Raw genomic sequence first — 21,216 nt, 5'->3', positions numbered from 1 at the left:
AGAAGTCCGCACTAGAGATCTATCGAACTTTTAAGCAGGAAATTGCCAAGGAAAGGATCTATGATAATACTCGGGATAGTTCTCTACTGTTTGAGGCCAGGACGGGAGTACTGCGAACCAAGACATATCGGGTCAAATACGAAGGGGTAGACACAGTATGCAGTGCGTGTGGAGAGGAAGAAGAAACTGCCGAACACTTGATAATTTTCTGTAAAAGGCTTCACCCTATAGTTCAGGATGATGGCGCAGAGTTTTTCAAAGCACTGGGGTTTAGGGACCGGGAGGGAAAAATAAACTTTAAGCGGGTAGACTTAACTAGAAGGAGGTTATCTGATTGGTTGCTAAAGTCAAGGCGCGAGTGAAAAGTAAACTCTTCACTTCAAAGTACGAATCCTCAAACTCACTTTTTAAGGAAAAAAAATAAATATAGTTTTTGGTTCATTAGGTATTACGGCTTGGTAGCGCTAGCCACCGCTCGATCTAAAGGGTACAGCCATATCCATTCATCCATCCATCCATCGCTTTCTCTGGCTTTTTCTGGCGCAGGCGGGCGCAGAGGACGATAACTCAGCGGCTGCGTCTGCTGCCACCGAGTGGCACGAACCTTTTCCAGGCAAAAGCGTTCGGTTCACCCCACCTCCGTGGGTTCACCGAATAGCCGCTTAAAACCGGCTTGACTTGGCTGAAAACATATGAATAGACGGCGACAGAATCGCCGTCTTGGACATTTTTTGGGGGACGTTCAGGTGGTGGGAACGAAAGGTCTAAGGTTCCTCACTAACTTGTGAGGATCTTTACCGTGCGGTAGTTATTTATCCGTGGTCTTTGCTTGGCCGGGAGCCTTATGCATTCGCGAGAATCGCCTCTGCGCATGGATACGTGGTTTCGTTCTCTAATACTGTCTATAAGCAATGTGGTAACGACTTGCCCGATCATGAACACCGTGTGTTATGCTATTTGTGGATGTATGCCATACGTGTATGTCTGGTAAGTGCGTGTGTAGCGTAAGGATCGATGTGTCGCTTCGGTGAAGTGTATGCTTGTGCCAAAACTTTCATTGAAGCTTCTTCTTGCGTAACTGCGTGAGACAGATACGAAATGCACAAGTTGGAAGTGATGGAATATTACCAGGCGCTCACACGACGTTATTTTCCAAGTGGCTTAAATATGTTGTCACCGATTACGATAATCGGTTTTCTAAGCTATGTCTTTTCTTGTGGGTGTATACAAAGAAAAAAAAGAAATAAAGTTGAAGATATGCTGGGAGCACTATAAATATTCGCTCAAAATTGCCGCCTTAAACGTCTTCTTAAAATTAAACAGTGCCGTAAGGCAGTCGTGCCTTGCGGTGAAGTGCAAGTTGTGTATTGCGGTAAAGCATACATATTGCACGCGCTCGTGTTTAAATTGGAAATGTAGCACTGACATTGGGCCTCGTGTGTGCACCTAAATTGTACACGCGCTATCCTCTGCCTCATCAGTGACGATGCGACAGTCAGTATCGTCATCGTCTTCAGCTTGTGTAACAAGCACAGAACAATTTACCTAGTAAAATATATTTTGTGGCAGGCAATTCGCAAGGCATTCAGATGTTAGTTCATTGCAGGATTAATTCAAGATTGTTAAATGGCACCTTCAAATAAACGAAACATGCATATGAGAGGCTTCAGTCGTACTTCAAAATTTGTGCCATGCCTCAAATTGAAAATGATTAAAAAGGAAATATATGCCAAGGCTGGGTGTAGATTACCATTCACAATTCAATTACCATTCATATTTTAGAAACTTAGAAAATTTGTAGCTCATGTTTTCCTATCAAGTAAGCACAAAAATAACTGTTGAAGAATGGTCTACAATTACTCACACAGTTTGCAAAAAATAGATCTTTGAAACATATGTCGTGCCAGAACTAAGTGCAAGGTGGTTACAGGAAACTGGTTATGACCCGACATAATAGCACATGTTCGAACGTTTTACATGGGCTGCTTGTTGGCAAAATGGGGTGGGAATTAGGTAAGTGCCTGCAGGGATCTGCACCAAGAGACGAAACCTGCTACATCTTTTTCATAAATTTCATTATTTGTGTCAAGCATGCGTGCACTCTTCGTTGTTGTGTTCTCTCAGGGAGCAAGTATATGGCATACGCTTGAAATCCATACGTTACCCCTGCGATTTGAAGATGTTATTACAGTGGACATGAACGTGCAATGTAGTTGAAAACGTTGCTGGGCACCAACTTTCTCAACAATCTGAACCCGCTTATGCTACAAGAGTTACCGCGTGACTTCAGCCAAATAGTTTCTAACTGTTGTGGTTACTGTCAGATAAAAGTAATAATGAGCTAGTTTTGCTTGGACAACAGTCTTGCTTTACTGTATTAAAATACAGTAATTTAGTACCTGCATATAGAACTGACCACTTAGTTATTTTTTTTTATTTGTGGTCCTATTTGTTACAGTTTACTTTCAAAATATTTCATAGAAGGTGGTTAAGTTTTAAGTCCATACAGTGGGCAAATTTTATCAGCAGTATTGCATGCTGTACAATCACTTTTACTTCTCCTAGAAAGCATGGTGTTCCACTATTCCGGTATGTCTCGGCTGGGCTTCTCGACCTCGACGACTGTACATGTCAAACAGTTTGCCAAGTGTAACTACTTACTCCCCCATAACTCTAAATTTTGTCGAGCCATAATAAATAATTGGCAGTAAGGACCAGTTACAAAACCCTTTTTTTATTAAGTGCTCATTAATCAGGGACCTAACAATTCTGTATATAAAAGATGACAGCAACCACTTCTCCACAGATTGAACGATTAGGTTGTACTAATAAAAGCATTAATATAATCAGACTCGTTTTTTTTTTTGGAAAGTAAATACAATGCATAAATAGTCTTACCAGTCCGTGATTCAATATTGTAGCTAAACTATCGTTGAAAGCCAGAGTCATTTACAAATGCCATCTGAATTCCCGGAAAGTGCTAGGTAGCTTTATATAAATTGGGGATGTCTGCAAAAAAAACAAGAAGCTTACGTTTATGTTGAGCAGAAGTCCAAGTGAACATGCATGCATATGTTCATGAACTAGTTCCCTGTAACATGTGGTGCAACAGCTCTAGCTTAAAAACTTCACGCAGCTTTTATGCTGCTCCAAAAAGATTTTAGTTGCACCACAAGCTCCGGATATGCCTTTCATGAGTCACGTCACTGTGCCTGTTGAGTCTTTAAAAAAACAGGTTTGAAGAAGATGCTAAAAATTTTTTTTAGGGGTGAGTAGCAGAAAGCATTAATTTATTAAAGTCTTCAATTTTATTATGTTAGCTCTGAGGCTTGCAGGTATGTTAAATGAGCATGGTCATATGAGTAACACCTCATAGGTCAATAATTTTTGGGTTGACAGCAAGATATGAAGAGACAGGATTATGAAAATTGCAGAAGTAGAAGTAATGAAGTTGTCGAGAAGACTTTGTTAACAGTACATTTACAGGCTTCACGCACAATTTGCTTTCTAGCAGGGTGAATTTACTTTTGCTGATGCTTCCGATGGCATCATTGCACTTCATAAGCACTGGTTTTATGCACTGCACGTGACGTTCTTGTTTTTTCAAGGTTCATGTACTGATTAAAAAGTATAGGATCAAGAAACTTACATGCTGTCTTAAGGCATAATCAGGCTCACCATAGAGGTAATTGGTGACATTTTAGTGAGCTGTGTGTGGGAGGTCTGTGTACATAACATCATAGTAATCTTGCAATGCTGTAGCTTTATTTGTGTAACGAGTGAAGCTTCTTTTCCTCTTAAGAATTTCTGCCAAGCAAACAAGTTCCAACATTAGGATTTGCCCTTGGGGAAAACAGGATGTAAGAGTGAGCTTATTCAGAAGCCCTTCAAGAGTACCCACTGAAGGAATTAGTACCTATTGGGCAAAAATTTCAGTGCATCAAGAAGGGCAAGGGAGGACGGTGCAGGTTAACATTTCAGGGGGGTATCTCCTGGACATCATCCTTCTCTAGCCACAAGCTTGTATGGCCAATGTTTAGCAGACTCCTACTAACATAAACTAGGTATAAATGTTGCTTCTCTATTGCAAGATGACACCATATACCTTTTGAGTCTCCTCACCACAAGCCCTTACATTAGCCTAAAGATATTTTTTCTACCGTGCCCTTTTTTTGTCCTAAACAGTTGTCTGAAGCAACAATATGCACATTGTGACAGTCTAGCTGGTGACCACAGAGATGGCTGCCGCCATCACGATGTATACTCCACTCAAAATGTAAGACACTGCAAAATCGTAGTCCGGTGTGCGTGCATACGACCTTGAACATGCAAGCAGTGACCACTTCTCTTGTGTTCTCTGCACTGGCGCATGCTTGTTGCACACCTGTTTAAGATTGTGACAGTGAAATTAGTTCTGGCAATGCTGTCTCAGAGGTAAGACTGTGTACACCCTTAGGAACACCATGGTGGAGCGAGCAGAGATTCATATCAAATGTAGTAATAAACTGGCAACACCATGGTGATATAAGCACACTTGCATTAATTTATTACATCTTTATTGAGGCAGACATCACACAGCTAAGCCTAGTTGTGATCTCTTTTCATTATTGTCTATATAGTTTTCCCGTTGGTCACAGCACAGGAAGAAAAATTTCTCTGTGGGAGCACCATATTTTAAACTTGCATGACTCCAATGAAACACTGTGCGAACAGATATATTGAAAATGTCAATACTTCGGGTCCTATAAATGGTGAACTGGTTGTCACACTCAGCCAGTGATCCTGCAGGAGCTTTAGCATATACTCTAAGGTCATTTTGCATCAACAATGCCACATACAATAGTTTAACAATGGTTGTTAATGGGCAAGATGATGCATAGCTTCAGGGAGGTAATTAAGCTAAGGGGGAAAATTATAGATGCCTAAGCACCACTGGAAAAATGAAAAAGCACAGAAAAAGAGCATCGCTCGCAGCTGAACTACAGAAAATATTTACACTGCACCGTACATTCGCATTGTCTAGAATTTTCCCTAATAATGTTATACCAACCTGCCTAGCAACAAGTACTTCTAAGGTAATAAAGTGCAGAATGACACTTGCATAAGACAGGAAACAGGACGTGAGTTAACTGCCATCTATCTTTGTTTGTGCAGGGTGTCTACCAACCTGGGAAAGTCGGGGAATTGGGGCCTTGCTGGAAAACTGTAGGAACTTTGGTAAAACTTGGCTAATTCATAGAAACTGGCGGCAGTCTGTGCCACCATCACAAAAATAAGCATTACCCTTGATCAATACTCAAAAAGTCACTCCTTCGACTGCCACTACAGTGAACAGCTAGAAGAGGCCTTAAAAAAAGGCAATGCATAACTGTTTCTTCTTAGTGTACAAACAAATGGATACACTGACCAAAATAACACAAAGTTTATCGATGTTTGGGCACCTGATATTGTTCTGAATGACAGCCATAAGAAAGGTACATCGTATTTAAGTATGGCTAGGTGCGTGATGTAAGCACCAAAAGTATATGGTCAGCGTTCCATAAATCTTATTGAGTATATGTGCAGCTGTGTGAATGTGCAGGGATTCTAGGTGCTGGCATGATGCAAGCTTGTTTTCTTCGACCAGAACACGGTTGCTTGACCAGTCAATTTTAAAGCCTGTATATTCCGCATGTTCAGCGAGGGCATCCAAGGCCACCCATGATTTGGTGACTTCATTTTGAACTCTTGTGTTGTTTAACTCTTTCATTGAAATCACAGGTCTCATAGACTGACATGTTGTCACACTCGTGGCAGACTACAGTGTAAAGAAGACTACAGAAAGTTCCGCTCGACAGCTTATTTTTCCCATTGACTAAAGCATTCCTTAGCTTCCATGTTGGTACATGCACTATTTTGATGTATGTTCCTTCTACATATTACATATCATATCTGACTTTCCAAGCACAGCATTTCTCACATCGGTAAATTTGTGCATATTTGTCGTGGCCACAAATTCGGCTTGCCTTGAAAGCCTTTTAGTTTGGTGCTTATGTTAGAACTGCCATCACAAGAGGTTTGCTGAGCTATGTCTTGCCTTGTATAATCTTATTGCTATTATTATTATTATTATTATTATTATTATTATTATTATTATTATTATTATTATTATTATTATTATTATTATTATTATTATTGGTGATGCAGCTGCAAACGTCCTCAGCTATGCACTCATTGCAGATATTTCAAGAGTAGCACCCTCTCTTCTCATTTCATTTCCTTGAGATGGTGTTATTAAATCCATGAGTATTTTTTATCATTATGTTCATATGCATCTGGAAGCTAAGTTGCATGTTTTGGTTGCTGACAAGAAAGGCTTCTTTTCAACTCTAGATGGCTCTATGTATAATGATAAGGTTGCCACTGGTTTGGAAAAAAGCGGAATAAATTATTTTCTGAGCAACTGCAGCCAATCAATTTATGTGGATGGACATGCATCTTGACTTTCACATGCAAAGTCTGGTGTTCCCCAGGTATCAATCATGGGACCAGTTTTTTTTTCTCATTTACATCAACGACATTGGACATGGTTTGTCATCTACTATCAAATTATTTACATACAACTACATCATTTATAGAAAAATTGACAGCGCCCAAGCTAACGAGTCATTATAGTTGGACCCTAATAAACTCGCATTTTGGTGTCACCATGGCAAATAACACTTCCAAAACAAAGGCCATGACGTTTACCAGAGCACATAAAACAGAAATGAGTCAATATGAAATTCAAGCTCTCCCCATTGAAAAAGTATCCCTATTTAAGTATCTTGGAATTCATTTATCTTCTGACCTGCCTTAGAATAAGCGCATCGATATCATAACTAGTGAGGTGTCCAAAGCACTTGGATTTATTAAAAGAAACCTTTACTTGGTGAACTATACCTCTAAAAGGCTAGCATACACTACACTTGTCCGTTCAAAAATAGAATATGCATCCATCATCTAGAACCCACATCAACCATATCTCATCGATTAACTAGAATTAAAACAAAATGAAGCAGCAGGATTTATCACCAAGTAGTATTCTCGCTCGCAACTGCAGCACTACAGATATTACACACTCACTTTCATTACCCCTTCTTGAAAAACGTAGACTGTCGTCACTGTTGTTGCATTTTCGTACATTTTATCATAGTAAATGTGCCTTCATGAAGCTTGTACAAACACACCTCATAATAATTTGAAACATATTGATCACCAATTCAAAATACACCCTTTTTTGGCACGCACAATTATGTATCAACACTCACCATTACTTCGAAGCACACATCACTGGAACACACTGCCGGGCGACATCGCTTGATTCATTGATCGTGCCGCCTTTGTAAACCGATTCGATATTTTCTTGGACATATGACTTACCTATCTGTGTGAGTTTGTAAGTGCATGTATGTGCTTATTTTTACTCTTCTTTCATTGTAAATATATTTTCTCCTTAAAGATGATAGTCTTGCTTGGGATACTCCAACGCAAAAATTTTGGTCTGTCTGTCAGCAAAAAGGCTCAAGTACGACCACATCCAAAGCATCCACCAGTATTGCTCAAGTTTCTGCATTCATACTTGTACGATTGTCAATAAAAAGCAAATATTGAGCATATTTGAGGCACAATATCAACATGTCGATATTGTGCACTGTGTTTATTTATACTAGAAAAGGTATAAATAAGTAATTCTAAGCACTGCAGCTGACAATGCGACGCTTCGCATGGAAAGGCATCTCCTACGCTTTGCTAAGACTATACTGTGCTGCTACCTGTCTTGAAATCTACAAAATATGGCCTCCAAGATTGCACGCATGCTGCGTGCTGCGTGCTCGCTATAACAAAGGCCATCCTTTCGTTTTCTGAAATTACCGCCAGATAGCACTCAAGTCTCACGCAACACCTCCAAAATCCCATTCACCAGTTTTCTCGTGCAAAACATCAAATAAATATTCCTGTCTATTCACTCTTTTCAGGCGAAATACAATAGTCTTTCGACGACATTTTTGGTCAAATATGCAGATAGGGGGCAATTTTTTTCATGGCAATTTTCTGTATATATATTTTTTTGCATTATAGCTGTGTCTCTCTTATTGAGTTTTCATTCCTGCCACAATTTTTTTTCTTTACCATCTTTGTCTATGGAACTATATTTTACATTGTTTACCACTTTAATTTTATAATGGCAATGTTCTGATTTGCAAATTTATTGTATAACTAAAACCCCCTGCGTAATGCCTGGATGGGCCTTTAGGGTATATATTAATAAAAAAAAGTGTTGATGCAAAAAGCGGGTGACTGAACGAATAAGTTTATGCCCTGTTACTAACGCTTAATCAGGAATGCGTAGCGGCAAGTGTGAAAAAAGCAAAAAGGCAAAAACTATCAGTTTTTATTTCAGTGAAGATTCATGTTGCCACTAAGAGCTGTTGTTTCAGAAAAAGACACTTGGTAAATAAATGTTTCAGAGTATATTCAAAGAAATTCGGAGCGTTTCAAGACTTGTGATCCGCTAAGAATTTCTAACTCAGAATCCATCATCTTATCACTAAGTGAACAACCTTCTTTGTGGCGTAATGCATTCGGTATAGACGTAAAAGGTTTACATTATGGTTTGCCCCAATGTGAAGATTTGAATTGTATAAAGCAGTGCATGAGAGAAGATAATGATGAGTTGTTGTTTCAGTGCCAGTGTGGCATCTCTATTGCGTCGTTTTTAGAGCTCATGCAGGCCATCTAAATTCTACCATTGTGTCTTGGAAGGGAAATAATTTTGTCCAAAAATCTGGTATCTGCATTGAATCATGAATATACCTGTAATTAGTTATATTTTTCTTGGGTATGTAGATGGGCAGCTGCAAAAGCATTTGAATTGGTTATCATCACATGCTGTTTGATATGTCCATGACTTCTTAGTTCTACTGGACATTAACAATTGCTCTTTACTGGTTGCTAATATAGAGAAAGATGTTAAGGAAAACGAAATGTCAGTGTTTCACTTTGGAGTTTCAAAAAAAATTGATGAGCTACAGTTTCTCGATTTAAGACAGGCTTTTGTCAAAGATCACATATACAGCAATACCAGCCTAGATTCATAAAGCCAATTCTGAATTTTAATTCTGGCCACTCAAAACCATACAGGGAGCCATTGCGACAACTGTGCTGGGTGCCGCTCTTAAGAAGTTACGGGAGCACCTTATGGCGCATGCATTTGATGCGCAAGTTGCTCGCCTTGCCAATTCTGGCTTTCCGAGTGACGTGATTTGCTCCTTGTCAGAAAAACTTATTTCAAAGATCGAAAAGTTTTATCATTGTGATTCTAGTGCACTAGAAATAAGCAAGAAAAAGAGGCAGGCAGTTATCCCATACATACACAGGATAGCACATAGTTTGAAAAATGTTGGTGCTCGTTATGGCATAAACATGTCATTCTCAGCACGTAATAAAGTACATAATGTGTGTACTTTGGTGGATAGAGCATTGTGTCAGCAGCCAGGGAAAGGGAACAAATGTGTCTCCAGTCATGTCCACAGATATGCTCCTTGCACTACTGGCGTGGCTTATGGGATTCCACTGTCTTGTAGCTGTGAATATTTAGGTGAAATGGGGCATTACATAAACGTGTGCTTAAGAGAGCATGGGCTAATGCTATCAGATGCTAAAATCACGTCTAATTTGGCAGCTCGTTGTAGGCCATGTGGATGTGTGCTCAGGGCTGGGCAGAGAGGCCCGAAAAAGTTTTCTGGAATGCAGATATCGAAATGCGTGGTTTGGAAGCATAAAATACAGATACTGGGATAAATTCGTAATTCATGTGACAGGATATTTCAGAGATACGTTTGCAAAAAGACAAAAAAGTATTCCAGAATACATATACTAAAATACTTTTGTCTGTCTATGTCGGGGATAGTTATACCCCATACAAACATTTGTTATAGCAGCATAATAACATTTGTGCAGCATAATATTTAAAATGTGCAGCACATTGAAACTTGCAAATAAAATTGATTTATTATATTTTCGCCATTCTCCGAGTGTCATTAAGGCATTACAAAGGATGCTTACGCTGCACATAATTGTTAATAACCACATATTTACAGATATCAGTTGCAATAAAAAACTATGCCATATGAGAGCATCAGTCACACGCCTTGTACACTGAAATCCGGAACTCAACAGCAACACTATTAGTTATGCTAGAAGGAGCATAGTTCAAGCGAAGTGCTGGAACCATAAACAAACGAACTTCCAGTTGAAGGTTTAGTGTTTTCTAGAAACATCTTAGAAAAGGCAGAAAGAATTAAGAACGGACAAAACAAGGAATGCGAAAGGAAACTCAAAAAGACCTCTTTAGAATCGCTGTTTGGCCATACTGGCGTTTTTCAGAAATGCTCTGCAGAAAGAAGTATCATAGATGGCACATGGCACCAAATTCTCTTTGGGTGGTTTGTGGCTTCCGCAATAAGCTCCAGTTTTTCAAATGGGCACTGCAAAAGAAAAGTGAAAAAAAAACGAGAAAAACAAACACTACTCGTTCAATTGGCATGAGGAAATACATTTAAAAAATGGCGCCCATTGTGCAGTATGCAATACTCCTCAGAATGTAAATATCTGTGCTGGAATTCAATATAGCAGTATAAGATTGTTGTCGCGCTGAAGCAGGCCATCATTCAAACACATCATGGGATGCGGGTAGCAAAGCAACTAGCTCACTTTCAAGAAGGTAGGAGTCAGTTTTGCCCTCAGCAGAAATGTAGAAATGGTGGGTGGATATCTTGCCGTGGACTGCCAAGGTCACAGCAGAAATTTTTTTTCCCCATTGTCAACACGTCTCAGCTCATTCACGAAAAAAAAGAAAGTAACAAGATACCCGTGTCCTGGATAGTATCGCGATACATGCGATACACCGTAAAAGTATTTCACTACTGAGATACAAATACATTTTTTAAAAGTGCCTCGATACAGCAATACAGACACTCAAAAGTATCTCTTAAATGTTATTGCGATACTACCCAGCCCTGTGTGCCCCACTTGTAGAAAACAAATATCAAATATTGACATGTTGATTAGCACATGTGTGAAGTAGCCAAAGCATTTTCATTAGATCTAACAACAAGTGCATAAGTATTTTATGTAACACTTGTCTAGATGAAGAACATAAGGTCTTAGAGAAGACATGAATCATTCTGTGTTGTAACACATGTGTACATGTGCATAGCTTTAATGAGTCAATATTTTCTATATATGTTCTTTCCTTTTTCGAATAAATTTCAGTTGTGAAATCAGCGCTGTGATCCTCTCTGACTGCTTCTAACCCGTTCCTTTGTAAAATATTCTACGGTGAACACTCACCAATTTGCCTAACTCACGATTCTGCATCTTTTATTTATTTATGGAATCGGGGAAGCAGTTTCGGTCTGACAGATTCCTTTTTTCCACCCCATATTCAAACATCAGCACTTCAAACGCTACCGCAGCTTTTATTGCAGGTGTCTGAGTACTTTCATTGTGCTCCACGTGTTAGAACCCAGAGAAATAAAACACCAACAAGCATGTGTGCATTGTGTAAAAAAAAGAGAGTGAAAGAAAAGATAAAGTAAATTTTGCTGTACGGTTTCGTTGTTGCGACATTGTTGTTAGTCGTTGTCAAGACAAGGTCGCATAAAATACGTAAGTACTCCTTTTTGCTGAAAAGTATACTTTAGACATGTACAAATGAGACGGGGATGCAAATCATTACTAAATACAGCAGTCTAGGTCAAGGTAATCTAATCCAATCCTAAATGGCCTGCAGGCTATAGCCATTATAGTGAACTAGAATGTGCTCCAGTAAGCCAACTGGCCGGGCTGTTGCATCCTTGTTTTATACGAATGCCGCGAGATAGCGCCACCTTTTTGTTTCCTAGCAGCATTGGCGGCACTGTTGGACTATCGCAGGCTCCTTCAAACTTGCAGCTGCAGTTGATTTTATTTGTGTGGTTGTGTTCTGGTTGTTCCAAAAACCAAACAGCCAACTTTCTCAGTGCCTGGGTCACAAGTTTTGTTTTCACCAGTTACACACATTTTTTCATATTTACCACATACACTCACAACATTATGAGTGTGTGTGTAAAATGTGTTCATTTGTTTTATATGAGTGCCTCTTATTTTATTTTTTACTGCTAAAGTGTTCTTTCCACCGCACATTTTTCCAAGCAGACATTATGGTCATGGAGTTTGCTTTTAATCTATGTGAAAAACCTGGAAAAATTACTTAATTTTAAAAAAATAAATTGATAAACACCCTGTTGTGGCTTTGCTAGCAAGTATGTTAGGAAACAGACACATGTGCAGTATGGAAGTGTGTCATGTCACAGTCATGTATTGTCAAGAAAAGTCACATACCTACGCTTGAAATACTTTTCTGACCTTCCAAGTTTCAACAGATGTGTCAATGACACATCACTTCTTTCCTAGGATGAAATGCTTTCAAGAGTCCTATCAGGACCCCTGCCTGTGATCTTTTTCAGGTATTTAATATGAACTGACATGCCGTAATGCTTGCATACTTACACAACAATCTGTCAAATTTTCCATACACTCTTAACAGCCTGTAAATTCACTCCTAACAGCACCCCCTCCACTCTTCTAGTATAGGCCAAAAGGGTGATTACTTACAATACCATGCTTGTGGAACATTACTATCTATGAATCTTACAATTGTTTGGTGAAAAAAATTAGGGGACCCTCAAGGTTTGAGTAGAACACAACAGTGATATCCTATCCCTAGTGCATACCCCAACCACCTAGTACATACTTTTTGCAGGGTAACATTACTTGAAAAGTTTATACTGCAGATTATTACTATGTAATCGATGTTTAAAGTGGCTTGTGCTAGTAAGGGTTTCGCATATAGTTGCAGTCTGCGTAATAGATTTCTAAATGATGGCTAAGCGAGCTTGTTGATACGTACACATAGTTACTTCGAAGAGCGCAGAGATGGGACACAAGATAGACCACGCAATACAGGTACTGGGTAGTATTCTTTAAACCACAAGCAACTATGTGCATGAAATGTTTTTAAACTTGATATGCACCCAGTACATGGTCCTAAGAGAATACTCCAGTAGCATTTGTGCCTTTTGTTTTTCGTGGCTGCTTTAAACAACGAAGTCATTATGATAATCACACGTTCTGATGGCCAGTGGCAATGCACATTTGTACCATAATATACTGCGATAATACATGTTGTATTGTGAAGCGTGTATACTAGACGCGTGTATTTGTAAAGCATGAAAATTATTTTTGAGCAGGCACGTGGCTTTGTGGTAGAATGCCTGCTTGCCACACAAGCAGCTTGGCCTCTATTCTCACTCAGACCTAGAAGGTTTTATTTGTTATTCTTTTTATTTCCATGTTTTTATATAATATACCAGGTGTAAAGTGAACATGGAGAATTTCATGCACCAAAAAAATGCCAACACTGCAGCTGTACAGGTGGAATCACACTTGTCCAGAGCAGCGAAGCGCATGGCTCTTGTTAGTGAGGGCTTCTACGTCACCTTAGCTACATGCTTCTGTTCACGCTTAAATTATCGCACAAAGGCCTAGCACGCCATATGCCATGTTAGATATTCATACGGCGTTGGCATTAAGATATTTCTGCAGAAAACAGCAACTGGAGCAGTCGGCTGGGTGTTTTAGACAAGTGTGATTCGATCTCTAGAAATATTAAGTGATTTAACACTCCAAAGTTAATTTTGTTGTGTTTGATTCAACAGTCATGATTTGCAAAACTGTATATGTTTTAAAAGTTTACTAATGTTTTAAAATGTCAAGTACACCAAAATAAAAGAAAACTTGTGCAACAGTATGATACACAGCATCCGCCCTGGCACATTAAAAGAAAAGACTTGAGAAGTTGTGTAGCGCAGCTGGCTACTCAGCTCCAGGAATGTGCTTGTACCAATGAATACTTACCCTTTCTTAACGGTTCTGCGGATTTTGAGGGCCTGATTATTTCCTACGGCCAATCAATTTTTTTACTGTACATTTATTTTATGTCACTGGAAAGCTCGTAATTCAGAATGTCTAATCACGCATTGGCAAGACAAAAAAGGCAATGAAACAGTTTTCACCAAATGTTGTTGCTGATGGAGTCTTATATGCAACACATGTTGAAAACAGTGGCCTACAGCTGTCCACTGCGTTGGTACCAAACTCTGCCATGACAGAGTGCATGAGCAAAGTGCTGGAGAGATGGTGTGTGCATGCACTGTGGTTCAATGCAGGTTTTTTGTTGCTGTGGAGGAAGCTCCACTGCTGAGCATCAGTTTCTTAACCTTTTGATGGTTAATAGGATGAATGCATCCCACTTTTTCCTCAGTAAAACTTTCTCTGCCACTTTACGTTGCCATCAGCACAATACCTTCCAGTTGTGGTGTACCAGAAACATTAAGGAAACTGAGAAACTATATATTGCACATTTACAATGCATGGTATCAGTGATACGTTGAGTTTAAAATCTTTTATTCTGTTAATTTTTTTTTTCAGCCGGTGTCATATTGCGTACCAGGTAGCTAAAGTTTCAAATTTATGGTATTCTTCTGTTCAGGTTTTTTAAAGAATTTTAGCGTGCAACTATAGATTTTCTTTTTAAATTGCAAAAATTATATCTGCCTAAAATCATTGTGGAAGTGCATTCGAATGAAAAATGAAGCAGTTCCTTGCATAGCCTAACAACATAGGAAGGAAGGAAAAACTTTATTTGCAAGGGTTTGGGACAGGGGTCATGAGCTTGATGGGTGGGGCCCCAAGTCCAGGGTTCCACTGGCTGCCGCCGTCTGTCTGACGTGCCGCAGAAGTGCAAGCTGCACCTCTGGGTCAGAGCTGGCGAGCTGTGCCTCCCATTGCTTGAAAGTATTACAAAGCTTGTACTGACCTAGAAAGGTATCTAAATTTGGTGGACGTTTTAGGCATCCCCACGAAATGTGGTAGAGCAATGGCGAGCCGCCACACCACGGACAAGCACGCCCATACAGCGTTGGAAAAATTTTGTGTAACCTTTGAAGATTGGGAAAGACTCCCGTTTGAATTCGGCAGAGGTCAATTGCGTCCTCCCTTTCTAATGATTTGTGGGGGGCGCTGTATTTTTGTCGCATGCCTCGCTGGTTAGCAAGAATTTCGCGAGGGGCCATTCTGGATGGGTCATTATCCTCCTCGATAGCTTCCTCCTGGAGTGTTTCAAAGGATTGAATGTGCTGTCGAAGCTCTGCTCGGTTCGTGAGCCCTCGAGCACAAGCGTCAGCACTTTCGTTCCCCTCCAGGCCTGCGTGTCCTGGACACCAGATCAGTCTGTATTTGTTCTTCAAGCTCCCGCCTAAGAACTTGCTTATTTTTAATGGAAGGCGGCCTCTTAAAAAGAAACGGCACGCTTCCTGTGAGTCGGAAATGATAATTGTCTGCGGTTCATCTCTTTGTTCCTGCGCCCTGATTGCAAGGGCAATGGCAAAGCATTCCGCCTTGGCGATCGAGGACGTGTACAGTGATGTACATGTCACCATGCAGTTGTCGTTGCTAAGTACCGATGCAACTGACCGTTTAAAATTGTACCTTGAAGCGTCCACATACAAAACATTTGATTTGTTTTTGAATGTTTTTCGGAGCCATCGCACTCTCTCCTCTCTGCGCTTTCTGTTTGTTTTTACGTCCATGTTCTTGGGCAACGGTGAGATCGAGATCTTGCTGCGGACGGGATCCGGGATTTCTACAAGAACCTCGTCCATGTTCTGGGGGTATGGCGGAAAGCCCACCCTAGAAAGTATCTCTCTCCCCGCTTTCGTTTGACTTAGACGGTTTCTCTGCGCAGTCAGTACCGCTGTCTTTAGCTCAGGGTATGTATTATATATACCGAGGTCCAAAAGCTTTTGGGTTGGTGTGCTCACCGGTAGCCCTATGGCCACTTTGTAGGCGCCCCTAATTATGGACTCGATGGTTTCTTCTTCTGATTTGTTTAACACGTGGAAAGGAAGACTATACGTAACCTTACACAGTACAAGTGCCTGTACTAATCTAATTGTGTCTCCTTCCTTCATGCCCTGTTTGTGATATGTTATTCTATGGATCATTCGTGCAACTTGTTTCGTGACTGATTTTAATATGTTTATTGTATGATTCGCTCGTCCACCTAACAACATAACATACATGCATAACTGTTTTTTCGTGTTTGATGGATGCCACAAAACAGCACATTCTTTGATATTTTTTATCATTATGAGGAGAGGCAATAAGACTAAAAGCTGTGGCTAAGACAATGTTGCTAAAATTTTGGGCCAAAGGAAAAATATGGCAAAATTGCTGCTTCATACAGCCAGGAAGCCAAAGAGAACACGAATTTTCAAGATCATCAAATCATGCAAGATATATGAGAAAAGCAAATATGTCACACCTGAATAGAGTTCATGAATATGATGCAGCTTTTGTCAACACACTTACAGCATTCAGTGCATTGACACCACGTCAAAGTGGCTGGCCATAATTCATTACCACAATTTTAATTATTTGCAAAAATGCAGGCTTAACTGAGATGTTCGCCCTTATCCATTGCAGATACAAGACAAGACATGCATAGACACAGCTTCGTTAAATGTGAATGAAAAGCAATATTCTCCTTTTTCTTTGTTTTCATATGAATGCGTGCACTCATCTATGCCTGCTGTTTTCTCCTTGTTTTCGATGAGTTTCAATATTATCGCCACCTACCGACAAGACAGACACAAGCTGAAAGGGTACCTGTATGTGAAGACCTTGGGACAGAGCCGCTAGACTCAATGTCACAGGCAGAGGCGCAGAATTGCATAGAAAATCTGAAATTAAGGTTCACTGCAATTTTTCTCCCACAGTTTTAGAAGTGTTCCTCTGTACTGCTTCCATTGGGCCTTTTTGGGCGAGAAATTTGGCAGCAGAATTACAGCTTAGTGCCCTTATGAGACAATGTGACATGTGTTGCCCCACTTATTCAAAGATGCTTCATGGGTCGATGAGCCACATGCGTCCCACTTTTTTCTCATAAATTGATGGCCATATTTTAGTGAAGATTGTGTCACGCTATTTTTAGGCATGAAGTTCTGCAAATTTTTGTTACTATGTGAAAAATATCGATGAATTCACGAAGGGTAAGTTCAATTGCATAAAAAGCAAAATTGAAAGTGAGAATGCAATATATATACTATATAATTTTAACTAGATCAACAATTCTCTGAGCTGCAGCAGGCAACGTGCAGAAATTCTCCAGAACACGATACTAAGCTTTTGCCACGAAGCGGTGTAATGGCACAGCTGCTGTGATTTTCAAACACCATTTCAAAATACATATACAACTCAAATTACTCAGGGGAAAGGGAGCTTAACTTTATCATACTTCTGCATGTTTCCAAATAAAGAAAGATCTATTTACACTTCCTTGCCAGTTAATTGCTGTACCCCTAAACAGACATAAAAGTGAAAGCCATGAGATTTGGTAGTCTAACAATGGACCTAGGGATTTCAACATCACATCAATGTGATTTGGCATAAGCTGTAAAAGCCTATTCAATCAGTCATACATTGTTACCCTTTTATGCCAGTTTTAACGCGATAGTTTTAAAAATCTCGTGGGCATCGTTGATTGTGAGTGATGAACCTTGTGAGCAACCGGAAAAATCAAGAAAGATGCAAATAAATAAGTAATAAAGAATTTCCCAGTTTGCGGAAGGATCAAGCCCAGGCCGTTTGCATGGCAAGCAGGCGTTCTACCGCACAGCCACACATCTGCTTGAAAATTAAGGAAAATAACTTCATCTGCTTGAAAATGCAGTGAAGATAATGTTAGGCTTTGCAAAAACATGTGTCCTGTATACTGCCTTCACAATTCAATATCTAATATCACAGTAATATTTCTTGATACAAGTGTGCATTGTAATCAGGCATCAGAACATGTGATTATCTTAAGGACTTCATAGTTAAAAGGTGGCCAGCCATAACAAAATGCACACATTTTGCTGCACACATTTCCTTCAGGCCACATAGTGAGTGCATACCAAGTTCGAAAAGATTTCATGCACCAAGTGCTTGAAGTACTCACTAGGGCCAGGGTATCATTATCGTGTTCAATTCTTGAAAGCGAACTTTAAGGATCGCTCAATTTTTCTTTTTTAAGTGATGAAGCATTATTCTAACCATGAATATTTTCATGCCAGCAATTAGACTAATAGGTTAGCTCAGTGAGCCTTTTTTGCGTTTATGTCAGGTTTATTTGACTCAAGGAAAGCAATATTATTTTCAAATGGCACTGTATGCCAGAGACCTGACATGGTGTCTATTGTAGGACATTAATCTCCAGGTATCCTCGGCCCTCCCTCTTTCCCTCGTTGAACGGCCTGTTTTTTTTTTTTAAGAAAAGGTGGCAACCCTGGTGGCCGCAAAGTGTGAAAACAGTATAAAAATATTGAAGCAGGTTGGGTAGACAACAATCTACAGACAGTGAGTGGCATACAGATTTGACTTGGCTGTCTTTAATGTGTGTTTGTGGGGGGGGGGGGGGGGCATAAAAGAACTGCTACAGGGCCAAAACAGATGCCTTAATTGCAGTGGCAACTATGCAAAGGGGCAGCTGGAAAGTCTACTTAAATCTTCCAAACATGAGCGTCTTGAATTCGCTGTAGTTTTATCTCGAGCAAATTTGGACTTGAAAAAAAAGAAAACCTAGTCCTCATATATTTGAAACAGGCACATATTGCAAGAAGGCTTTTGATAAACCAGGAACAAGTTTAGCCATGCCTTCATTGTTGTCAATTGTGAGCACACAATACATACCACAGCGATACTTTTGGGAAGCACACCTTGATGTGACCGAGGTTAGGGGCACAGGCTTTCACCCAGGTGCCAAGGAAGAAGACACCTTTGAGAGGCTTCTTGACGACAGAAACACACGATTTATTTACATATTTACAATTGTAAAAAACACAAGGCGTCGAGATGCGCTTTTACAGGAGACAGGACTGGCCGTAACGAAAGCCACAGAGAGAGCCCTGAATGCACACGCAACGCGCTTTTCATATCCTCGGTCCGTGCATGCGCCTCTCCTCAAACACAAATTGTCTGTCCCAGCAACGCTGCTGCGTGTTCCCTGCAGCACACCCAGACACCTCTTGCGTTTCTGCTGGACGCGTACCACATTTGGCTGGTACGCCAATGAGCGTCTATTGCAGACTTGGTCCTTGCACTGCCAGTCATAACATTTGAATGAATACTGGCAAGCTAACTGGTACCTCCGAACCTGTGCAGCTTTAGAAGACGGGTCCCATCTGCAATGAACCACTTCCTAGCAGCAGAAGAAAAGAAAACAAGAATACTTCTTGTTTTTTTTTTTTTTGCTTACCCGAGGCAATATTCGAACCAGCGAATTGAAAGCTGAGCATAATAACTCTTCAGCTATTTATGCATGGTGACAGAAGAAATCATAGCCTTAAATAGTAAATAGTATAGGGGGTCGGAAAGGCAAGGGAGGACGCAAAGGAGAGAGTGAAAAAGAAGATGGGAGAACCATTAGAAAGAAGAGAAAGAGAAAAAAACAAGGGGAGAAACCAATTGCGTAGAAAGAGCAAAAAATACAAATATATTAACTAAAAAAAGCAGGGTTGTGCAAATATTCGAATGCTTCGAATATTTGAAGGAACAGTACTGTATTCAAACTCACTTCGACTCGATTTTAAATTATTAAAATTTTGAAGTACTTGCAATGAACAAATAGTTAACATTGATCTGCACATAACCTCCTGTGAAGGTGATTTCACTAAAGCATAGAGTGCTATGCTGTGAAAGCACCTATCCAAGAGAATTCGCACTGCCGCAAAACCTCTTCAAAGTTTAAGGGGCACTGCAACTCTTATTGAATATGGTCGTAAAACGCGGCCAATCGGTAGTCAAGACTCCCGAGAACACGTGAGCCAAATATTGTTGTGCAGCACAAGGCCACAATTTCTCAATAAATGTTCAAATTCACCTGAAAGTTGCTTTCCTTTCACTCGACAAATTGCGCTACAAGCTCAAAAATTACCCATTACAGCCACTGTATCAGCGATTGCCTGATTCGATCATGGCACATTGGACGTTAATGAGGCCAGGCTCACTTGGACTATGATCGAGTCGCGAGTTTGAGTGAGTACAGCTGAGTAATATTACATGAGTTTGAGTTAGAGTGAGTGTGGCTAAGGAAAATTTTAATGAGCTTGAATCCGAGTGAGGAAAATATTTGCAAGTCTGAGGTGGTGAGCCCTAAGCTCAACGTGTATTTTTTGGGTGAGCCTTAGTGAGCATCACATTTTATTTCTGACCTATGTTCCTATATACCCGCCCATCAGCATAACTATCGACGTCATATTTGCTTACATTGCTGATCAAGTCTGTTCAAGCATAGATCAACACACAACCGTTCATGCGGTTATTGCACATAGGCGCAAGTTAGGAGATAAGGTGGTCACCAAGACCTCCCTTCACAAACTCGCTCATGGGACATTCATGGCAAAAATTTCTGATGTGAGCTGCATATTTTATAAAAATATTCTTATTGGATTGCGACTAGTGACAGCTGTTCGCTCACTCAGACACAGGTCAAATCGCTAGTCTGAGCGTGCCGAACTGAGTAATATGTTGGTAAGTTTGAGCCTGAGTGAGAGTGGTTGACAAACAGTTTAGCGAGTCCCAATTAGTTCTGTAGAGCTAAGTTTAAGTGAATTTGAGTCCAAGTGAGTTTCCATGGTGAAACGTATTTCTTGAGTGAGTTTAAATAGGTTCCACTTTTTCTACCGGCCTATGGCTGCTGCTCTCAAACATCAACACTTAATCCTTGGGCAGCATTGAAGCAGCTGCAGCCATTCAGCCCTCATGCCTGCGATGCAGGATCGTTTTACTGAGGCAGGGTCTCGTTTCAGGAAAGGATGAGCCAGTTTTTCACACACAAATGTCAAACATTTAAAATAAAAAATTTTAAATAAAAGCAAAACAATCACACTGAAACTGCACCCATTACCAAACTACAAAGACAAACAAAGCTTTGTAATTAAATGAAGTTCTGCTGAACATTTGAAACAAATACAGTCACTAGTAGTTCCAATGCTGGTGTCATCCACAGTGGCAGACTCATTCTTTGCAGGTGTATTTGTTGGCTGAAGCAGATGA

General features: G+C 40.1%; 1 protein-coding gene and 1 long non-coding RNA gene across 4 annotated transcripts in view; one reads left to right on the top strand and one right to left on the bottom strand.

Annotated features, from left to right (window-relative positions):
• Nucleotides 1-760: 760 nt before the first annotated feature.
• On the top strand, nt 761-7,637 carry LOC142791310 (uncharacterized). The gene is made up of 2 exons (XR_012890156.1): nt 761-987; nt 5,155-7,637. It is a non-coding gene; the product is annotated as an uncharacterized LOC142791310 (long non-coding RNA).
• An 11,311-nt stretch (nt 7,638-18,948) lies between these two features.
• Nucleotides 18,949-21,216, bottom strand: part of LOC119167809 (uncharacterized) — a 64,784-nt gene continuing 62,516 nt past the window's right edge. For 2 of the 3 annotated variants that reach the window (XR_012890151.1, XR_012890153.1), the window contains one exon: nt 18,949-19,360. The gene's annotated coding sequence lies outside the window, so the exon portion shown is untranslated. The remainder of the gene's footprint in view (nt 19,361-21,216) is intronic. The other variant, XR_012890152.1, reaches the window with a different exon arrangement.

Source organism: Rhipicephalus microplus, unplaced genomic scaffold (assembly GCF_043290135.1).
Source record: "Rhipicephalus microplus isolate Deutch F79 unplaced genomic scaffold, USDA_Rmic scaffold_160, whole genome shotgun sequence".
NCBI lineage: Eukaryota > Metazoa > Arthropoda > Arachnida > Ixodida > Ixodidae > Rhipicephalus > Rhipicephalus microplus.
This window is presented reverse-complemented; position numbering and strand designations above follow the sequence as displayed.